Genomic DNA, 9,922 nt, shown 5'->3' with positions numbered 1-9,922 from the left:
AGCCCGTACACCAAGATGCATGACTCTCAAATAACATGCATCAACACAACAAGGTTAACCTAAAGGATCCCCACACATTTCTCATCATTTATGCATCACATCATTCATCATGCAACAACCAATTCATGTTACCACATGAATAATATCAACAAACATAAGCAACTCGTCAACATCATAACATCATCGATATAACAAAATAATTATCACACCATGATATTACAACAATGCAACGATTCATCAACCAAACGTATACACCAATACATTTATTAACATAGTAGGCATGTGAATATTATTAACACATCTTAACAATTACTACCATGTTATAGATCTGAGCGTTATTTTTCTAACACTTCAAACAACATCAAAATCGGACTTACGAAATAAAAGTTATGATAAAAATCGTTGGGATGTGTCAACAATTTATTAACCGAACGTATGAACAAAAAATTCACCAACATAGTAGGCATAGGAATAATACTCAATCAATTCACTTATCACTATCATATTATATCTCTTAGAGTCAGCTTTCTAATGCTTCAAACCCCAACCTAAAATGATCCACGAGTTGAAAGTTAAGATCAAAACCGTGCACGAGGACGTTACTAAAAAGTTGTTGTTTACTAAAATTTCCAACAGAAATTTCATCATCTTCAACCCCAAAAAAGTCCATGAAATAATCACCAAAATCATTTTATTCTTGAAACAAAGTTATAGCCCTCTATTTTATATATCCAACGCTTCAAACGGAACTCGATTTGGACTTACTGATAAAAAGGTATGGCCAAAATTATTTCGACCGAAAAACATAAAAAAAGGCTCCCGCGCTGAGCACGGTCTTGACGGACAGAATGTAGAATTTTCTGCGCTTTTCATCGTTTGAGGCCTTCCGGACCTCCGATTTCGATTCCGTAAAAAGCCAAATGCTCAAAAAATTACAACTATGCAATACTCTAATCATCTAAAGTTAATTTATAGTTTTAACACAATTAGATCATCTCATTATTGTTTTAAGATTATGCCTAAAACCTTTAAAATTCTAATAGTAGTGAATATAAGTTCAATCATCAAAACAAAAATAATACACGCATATAAGGCACACGAAACTCATCATATAATCATCATATAACAACCATAATAGTATTCTAATTTAAAATTATGAATCAAAACACCTAACCCTAAGGAGATTAAGGGTTCCTCCATTCTACCCTTTTACCATACCATTTACAATTGGAACAAGTTCCCACCCTTACCTGAATTCCTTGCAAAAATTCTGAATTGAAACCTTCACTCTCTTCCTTTGAACACCTTTCTTATTGCCTCTTTGCTCCTTTTTCTCAAATGTCATGTATTGTGAAAATCTCCCTAAATCTAGGTTTCACATATTCCTTATTTTTAGGGTAAACTTTTCCAAAATACAAACTTGGCCCAAACTTAATTATCTCATATTCCTTCTTCCCACTAACTTTCTCAATTTCTCATATTTGGCCCAATTATTTTATCTTCACTAATTAATATAATAAAAATAAATAAAACATTATTTTTAATTATCAAAACAATTCTAAATTATTTTACTTACTTCTATCATCCCTCTATACCCCTAACTCAAGGATACATACTCCCACAACACCCAGCCATAAAATAAATCATCAAAATCTATAGTTCAAATAATTAAAATATAATAAAATATCTAATAAAAAAAATGGGGTGTTATAACTCTCCCTTACTTAAGAAATTTTTGCCCTCGAAAATTACATGAGGAAAACAGAGTCGGATACGACTCCCTCAGCTGCTTCTCACGCTCCCACAAGCTGGTCCATCCCAAAATACCTTCACTAAGGCAATTTCGTTACCATGCATCTGCTTCACTTCTTGATCCTCTATCTGCACTGGTGATACCTCAACAGTCAGGTTATCTCTCACTTGCACATCATCCACCTGGATTACATGAGATGGATCCGGAATATATCTCCTCAACTGAGACACATGAAACACATCATGAATATTAGCAAGCGGCAGTGACAAAGCAATCTGATAGGCCACCTCTCCTATCCTCTACAAAATATGGTACGAACCAACAAAATGCGGCGTGAGCTTTCGAGACTTCAAAACGCAGCGTGAGCTTTCGAGACTTCAAAGCTCGACCAACACCAGTTACTAGCGTAACTCTGAAAAATACATGATCTCCCTCCTGGAACTCAAGTGCTTTCCTCCTCTTGTCATGGTAATTTTTCTGACGACTCTGCGGCGCTTTCATCTTTTCTTGGATCATCTTGATCTTTTTAGTCATCTGGTGAACAATCTCATGTCCGAGCACAACACTCTCGCCTGACTCATACCAACATAAATAAGTTCTACACCTCCTACCGTACAACGCCTCATATGGTCCATTCTGATTCTATAATAGAAACTATTGTTATAGGTAAACTCAATCAACGACAAGTATCTATCCCAAGTACCTCCTTGTTCTAGCATACAATCCCTCAACAAGTCCTCCAAAGACTGGATAGTCCTATCTATTTGACCGTCTCTCTACGTAAGATAAGAAGAACTCAACTTCAGCTTAGTACCCAAAGTAGCCTACAGACTCTCCCATAACCTCGATGTAAATCTCAAATCTCTATCTGACATAATACTTGAAGGATTACCATGCAGCTTCACAATATCATCAATATACAATTCAGCCAGCTTCTACAAAGGATAATTGATCCCCATCGATACAAAATGAGTCGATTTGGTCAATCTATCCACAATCACCCAAATTGAATCGCACCCCTTTGAAGTCTTCGGAAAAACTGTTACAAAACCCATGGAAATACTATCCCATTTTCACTCTAGAAAATTCAATGGTTGCATCAGACCCAACGGCTTCTGATGTTCGATCTTTTACTTCTGGCAGGTCAAACAAGCATACACAAATCCGACAATCTCTTTCTTCATTCATGGCCACCAAAACATCTTCTTCAAATCTTGATATATATTCGTAGCACCGTGATGAATACTCAATCCACTTCTATGACCCTCCTCAAGAATACTCCTCTTAAATTCTGGTACATCAGAAACACAAACTCTATCTCTGAACATCATCACACCATTTTCATCAACTCAGAAATCACATTTGTTACCTTGGTTGATTAATGTGAGACAATCTATCAAACTCAAATCAGATCTCTGACCTTCTCCGATCTCTTCAACAATACCACTCGTCAGATTCAACATACCCAACTTCACACTGTTAGGAGTTTCTCCAACCATTAACTTATATCTTTGAATTTCTCAATCAGTTCTAACTCTCGAGCCATAAGCATCGACCTGTATAAAGACTTCTTACTCATCGTATCAACTACAACATTAACTTTACCCGGATGGTAACTTAAATTAAAATCATAACCCTTCAGAAGTTCAAGCCATCTCCCATGCCTCATATTCGACTCTTCTCATCAAATAAATATTTCAAACACTTTTGATCATTAAACACTCTGAATTTGGAGCCAAATAGGTAGTGCCTCCAAATCTTCAACATGAATACCAATGTTGTCAACTCAAGATCACGCGTAGGGTAATTCCTTTCATGAAATCTCAATTATCTCTAAGAATAAGCCACAACCTGACCATTCTGCATGAACATACCTCTAAGACCCATCTTCGAAGCATCACAATATACAACAAAGAACTCACTTGGATTTGGAGAAATTAAAACTAGAGCAGACATCAACTTCTTCTTGAGTTCTTTGAAACTCCTTTCACAATGCACATCCCAAACATAGGCTTGACCCTTTCAAGTCAACTGAGTTAACAACAATGCTAAATTTGAAAAACCTTTAATGAACTTCCTGTAGTAACCAGTCAATCCAAGAAAAACTTCTAATCTCAATGGAAGACTTTAGAGTCTCCCATAGTAACACGACATCTATCTTTGATAGATCCACAATTATACCACCACTAGAATCACATGACCAAGGAAACTCACTTTTTTTAACCATAACTCGCATTTGGAAAAACTTTGCGTACAAATGGTTCTCTTTCAATTCCTACAATACAATTCTCAAATCACTCATAACCTCATACTATCGTCCCTCTTCTTCACTAATAACACCGACACACCCCATGGAGAAACACTTGGTTAAACAAACTTCTTCTCAAGCAAATCTTCTAGTTGTTTCTTCAACTCCCCAACTCTGAAGTAGACACCCTATAAGGAGTCATCGACATCGGACTAGTACCAGGTACTGAGTCTATAGAAAAATCCACTTCGCACTCTGGAGGTAAATCACTGATGTCTTTAGGAAACACTTTCAGAAATTCACACACTCCAGGAAGATCACAAACAACTCCCTGTCCTCTAGCTTCCAACGAAGCTAACATCACAAAAACTTGTGCCATATCCTTCATGGATTCTCTCACTTGCTTAGTTAATACAAGCGTCAACTCTTCACCTCCATCGAATTCAAATTCACGCTCTAGAGGCAAGTCGCAGATATCTTTAGGAAAACATCAAGAATCACACACCACCGAGATAACACTAGTCGTCACACTTCTCTCTACTCTCCAAGAAACAAAACTAACAATACCTGGTCGTTTTCCCTAAAGACTTCCCAACTTGACCGGCAGACAGGATTCTTGAATCCACATCATCTTCAGTGTTAGGAACAACATATCTTTAATATTTCCTGAGCTCTTGCAATCAGCGACACACTGCACCAACTTAAGAAAATAATTGGTAAACACTTAGTTTAACTCCAACCAATTCATTCCAAGAATAACGTCAACTTGTTCCAACAAAATACAAACCATACACATCCTCAGGGAACACGTCAGGATACTCAACACACCACTGGCTCATCTCTAGCCAAAACATCGCCTTCCCCCTCACAAGGAAGTGACCAATGAGAACACCTGGCCGTATTCCCTCAAGGATCACACCATTTTGCTAACCGACACCATCCTCAAATTCGACCTCTCTTTGGGTTCAGGAAAAGCACAACACTCTCAAACAGGTTAACTAGCCAATACTGCACTCTTGCATGCAGCAACATGATGTCCAAGCTCTATAGAGTTAGAACATCTAAGAGAAGTAGACGCTTCTCCCCCCACTTGTTTCATTCCTAACCTGCAAATGGAAATCAAAACAAGCATCGACAGTGTTCTCACACACATGTCGCATACTAGGGAACAAACATAATTAAACAACCTGACCGGACGGGCCGACCTGCTCTGATACCACTAATGTAACACCCTAAACCCCGCACATAATTTATCGCATAAATTAAATATAAAATAAAACCACGTAAGGTGTCACACCTTCATAACACACATGACCTACTTTGTAACATGTGTTTCAACAATAAATTTCAATACACACATTTGTAATAAGGATGTTTACACGACATCCCACTTATCTGAATCATACTTGGGATATTTATACGACATCCATCTCATTTGATCAGTATTATATATTTACATAATAAGACACTCATAACTTGCCACCGCATGCTCACTTCCATTTTAAAGTATCATCGCAGCAGAATTATCATCACAATTATGAAAGATAAAGCAAGTAATAACATCTAGTCTCAACTTCAATTGTAATAACAAAATAAGAGAGTTGTAATCAATCAACTCAAGATCTTAAGAATCCTCAACAACAAAATTAGTCAAATGACTTCAACATAATCAAACATAAGGAATAAAATAAGCATTTATTCCAACCCAATTTTACATGATCAGAGCAAGGTACCACTAGTAAAAGCGACAAAATAAAGAAGTAATCCAAAAGCTACCTTCCACTTAATTCAGCAATACTACTCTTGAGTATCTGCACGATGCCCATGTAAAGGCAACATTCAAATAGAAGGGGTGAGAATTCATTTCAATAATAACGATATAGAATTAAGAATAGAGTACAACATCTACATAATCATGCACAATAATATATCACATTCTTACATCTAAATCATAATCAACATCATACACGACAACTTCTCAATTATCATCAACATCATACAAAACCATATTTCAATTATCATTAACATCATATGCAACAACATCTCATCCAACAACACATCAATAACAACCAATATAAATGCAACACTTATGCAATGTACTCAACACTGACTCGACATGCATGTGATACCAAATATGAACACTCAGGTTCATCTCACTCCATGATCCCCACCATAGGATCGATTCCCTCTTGGAACCGGAGCACACCAAAATCGCTACCATCACCATATGTAACGTTTCACTAATCCTCAATAATAGGAATTAGCTACTCGCACTTGATCCATCACAATGGGATTGAGGCTCACCAAAACTCGTTACCATCAACATAGATAACGCTTCACTAATCCTTCATAATAAGAATTAGCTACTCGCACCCGATCCATCAACATAAAATTGAGACTCACCAAAATTGGACCGAAGCCCGTACACGAAGATGCACGACTCTCAAATAACATGCATCAACACAACAAGGTTCACCTAAAGGATCCCCACACACATCTCATCATTTATGCATCACATCATTCATCATGCAACAATCAGTTCATGTTACCACGTGAATAATATCAACAAACAAAATCAACTCGTCAACATCTTAACATCATCAACATAACAACATAATTATCACACCACGATATTACAACAATGCAACAATTCATCAACCAAACGTATAAACCAATACATTTATTAACATAGTAGGCATGTGAATATTATTAAAACATCTCAACAATTACTACCATGTTATAGGTCTGAGTGTTATTTTTCTAACACTTCAAACGACATCAAAATCGGACTTACGAAATAAAAGTTATGATAAAAATCGTCGGGATGTGTCAACAATTTATTAACCGAACGTATGAACAAAAACTTCACCAACATAGTTGGTATAGGAACAATACTCAATCAATTCACTTATCACCATCACATTATATCTCTTAGAGTCAGCTTTCTAATGCTTCAAATCTCAACCCAAAATTATTCACGAGTTTAAAGTTATGATCAAAAGCGTGCACGAAGATGTTACTAAAAAGTTATTGTTTTTTAAAATTTCCAACACAATTTTCATCTTCTTCAACCCCAAAAAAGTCCATGAAATAATCACCAAAATTATTTTATTCCTGAAACAAAGTTATAGCCCTTTATTTTATATATCCAACACTTCAAACGGAACTCGATTTGGACTTACTGATAAAAAGGTATGGCCAAAATGATTTCGACCGAAAAACATAAAAAAAGGCTCCCGCGCTGAGCGCGGTTATGACGGATAGAATGCAAAATTTTCTGCGTTTTTCATCATTGGAGGTCTTCCGGACCTCTGATTTCGATTCGGTAAAAAGTCAAACGCTCAAAAAATTACAACCATGCAATACTCTAATTATCTAAAGTTAATTTATAATTTTAACACAATTATATCATCTCATTATTGTTTTAAGATTATGCCTAAAACCTTTAAAATTCTAATAGTAGTGAATATAAGTTCAATCATCAAAACATAAATAATACACGCATATAAGGCACACGAAAATCATTATATAATCATCATATAACAACCATAATAGTATCCTAGTTTAAAATTATGAATCAAAACAGCCAACCCTAAGGAGGTTAAGGGTTCCTCCATTCTACCATTCTACCATATCATTTACTATTGGAACAAGTTCTCACCCTTACCCAAATTCCTTGCAAAATTCTGAATTGAAATCTTCACTCTCTTCCCTTGATCACCTTTCCTATTGTCTCTTTGCTCTTTTTTCTCAAATGTCATGTATTGTGAAAATCTCCCTAAACTTAGGTTTCTCATATTCCTTATTTTTAGCGTAAACTTTTTCAAATCACAAACTTGTCTCAAACTTAATTATCTCATATTTCTTCTTCCCACTAACTTTCTCAATTTCTCATATTTGGCCAAATTATTTTATCTTCACTAATTAATATAATAAAAAAATAAAACATTATTTTTAATTATCAAAACAATTCTAAATTATTCTACTTACTTCTATCATCCATCTATACCCCCTAACTCAAGGATACATACTCCCCTAACACCCAACCGTAAAATAAATCATCAAAATTCATAATTCAAACAATTAAAATATAATAAAATATCTAATAAAAAAGCAGGGTGTTACAACAGACACAATTTTTTCATGTATAATTACCTAACAAGCCATAAATTTGTGTATGTGCTTGTTTTTTCAATTTTCCTTATAATATTGGGTAACACGTCAGCATCTGCGAAGTTTTGAAATCGCATCATATTGGTAGCCTTTCTTTCCGTCATGTAGGTCCTAATTTCTTTCATCATGGTTATTAGTGGTTTGACCCTTCACTCAAGAATGACATTATTAAAAGCTTCTGACATGCTATTGAGAACAACATCACACTTGTTATGTGTCTTAAAGTATAACCTATGTCAGAATCTTGGTGGGGTGCTCAACATGTGTTTGAAAACATCTTTATTTTCAACTCTCATTTCTTTCATCAAATTCATCATCAAAAGCTATCTCCAAAATATTATCATAATTGAAGCTCTCATCCTCAGTGTCATCAAAACTAACATCATCATGCACCTCACCACCCCCATGTACATTATCATGATTTGCCTCAACTTTATTTGCCTCACTTTCATTCAACTCAAATTCATTTACCTCACTTTCATTCAACTCAGCTTCATTTTCCTCACTTTTCTTTAGCTTAGTTTCATTTGGCTCACTTTCCTTCATCTCATCTCCCTTCAACTCTCCATTAACTACTTCTTCATACATTACAACAATCACTTCTTCACTCTCATCTATAATGTCATTTTGGTTTACTTCTTTCTCATCAAAGGGACCATCATAATACTCAGGCTGAGACAAGGTATGTTGAATATAAATATCAACACTTAGATGCACCTTATAAAGATCAGCAATCTCTAAGGCGCTTTTGTCATCAACCAACACATTCATCTCAAATGCGGGATCCTTATAATATATTTTCTCTATGGCATTATAACCTAACTCTTTGAAACAACCTAACAACTCAAAATAACTCCACTTGTCAACCTCTATTTTCAAATCAACAACTTCTCTTCCTTCTACACACTAAATTCCTCATCAATGAATTCACCATTGTGATGGATGTTTAGATATAAATATTCGTCAATTTCAAACTATACCCTAAAAATAGAATTGCAGAAACAAATAGATTTCAAAAAGATTGCAGAAACCATAAACACCTAAACCTAAAAGTACAATATTTTAGAATTGCAGAAAGATTTCTTGAAACAATCCTGTAATCAGCAACAATGTCTTTAATTTCACCTTCAAACAAGCGTTCGATTTCGCCTACTCTCCTCCTTTTGCAAATTGCAGTTGATTCATCCTTCGTCAATTGCTCTGCTAGCGTTCATACGACTTGCATGTGTTTTATGAACAAAATCCTTTAATTTCTTTTTTTAAGTAGTCTCATATCCACCTCAACTCACATGTATCATAAAATTGACTTTGACTAATAGAACAAACAGATAAAACTAACGTGACGCTATTTAAACAATTAAAAGATCAACTTACTCTCTTTTAAAATTGAGAGATCAAAATGAACGGAAAGGAAAAAATATTTTACTCTCTATTTTAAGATAGAACGATATACTTTGTTATTCAACTCAATATACTTTGTTATTCAACTCAAAGCAATGTAATATGATTGAATTGAATAATTCGTTTAATAAATTTGATACCACCCAATCTCAACCTTAAAATATGTAGTATATTGAAATTTTAGCAATGACAAGTTTGCTAAATAGTCACAATTTTTGTGTTTTCTTCTATCTTCCACCGCCACCACACATGGGTGAGTTGGAGTGACATATAGAATGCTGTTGCTATTTTGATTATGACCTGTTTTTGGTTCTTATATTTTAGTTATCGTTCCTTAATTTCTATCC

This window comes from Lathyrus oleraceus, chromosome 1 (genome assembly GCF_024323335.1).
Source record: "Lathyrus oleraceus cultivar Zhongwan6 chromosome 1, CAAS_Psat_ZW6_1.0, whole genome shotgun sequence".
Taxonomy (NCBI): Eukaryota; Viridiplantae; Streptophyta; class Magnoliopsida; order Fabales; family Fabaceae; genus Lathyrus; species Lathyrus oleraceus.
The sequence above is the reverse complement of the archived record's forward strand: the minus strand, read 5'-3'. Positions refer to the sequence as shown.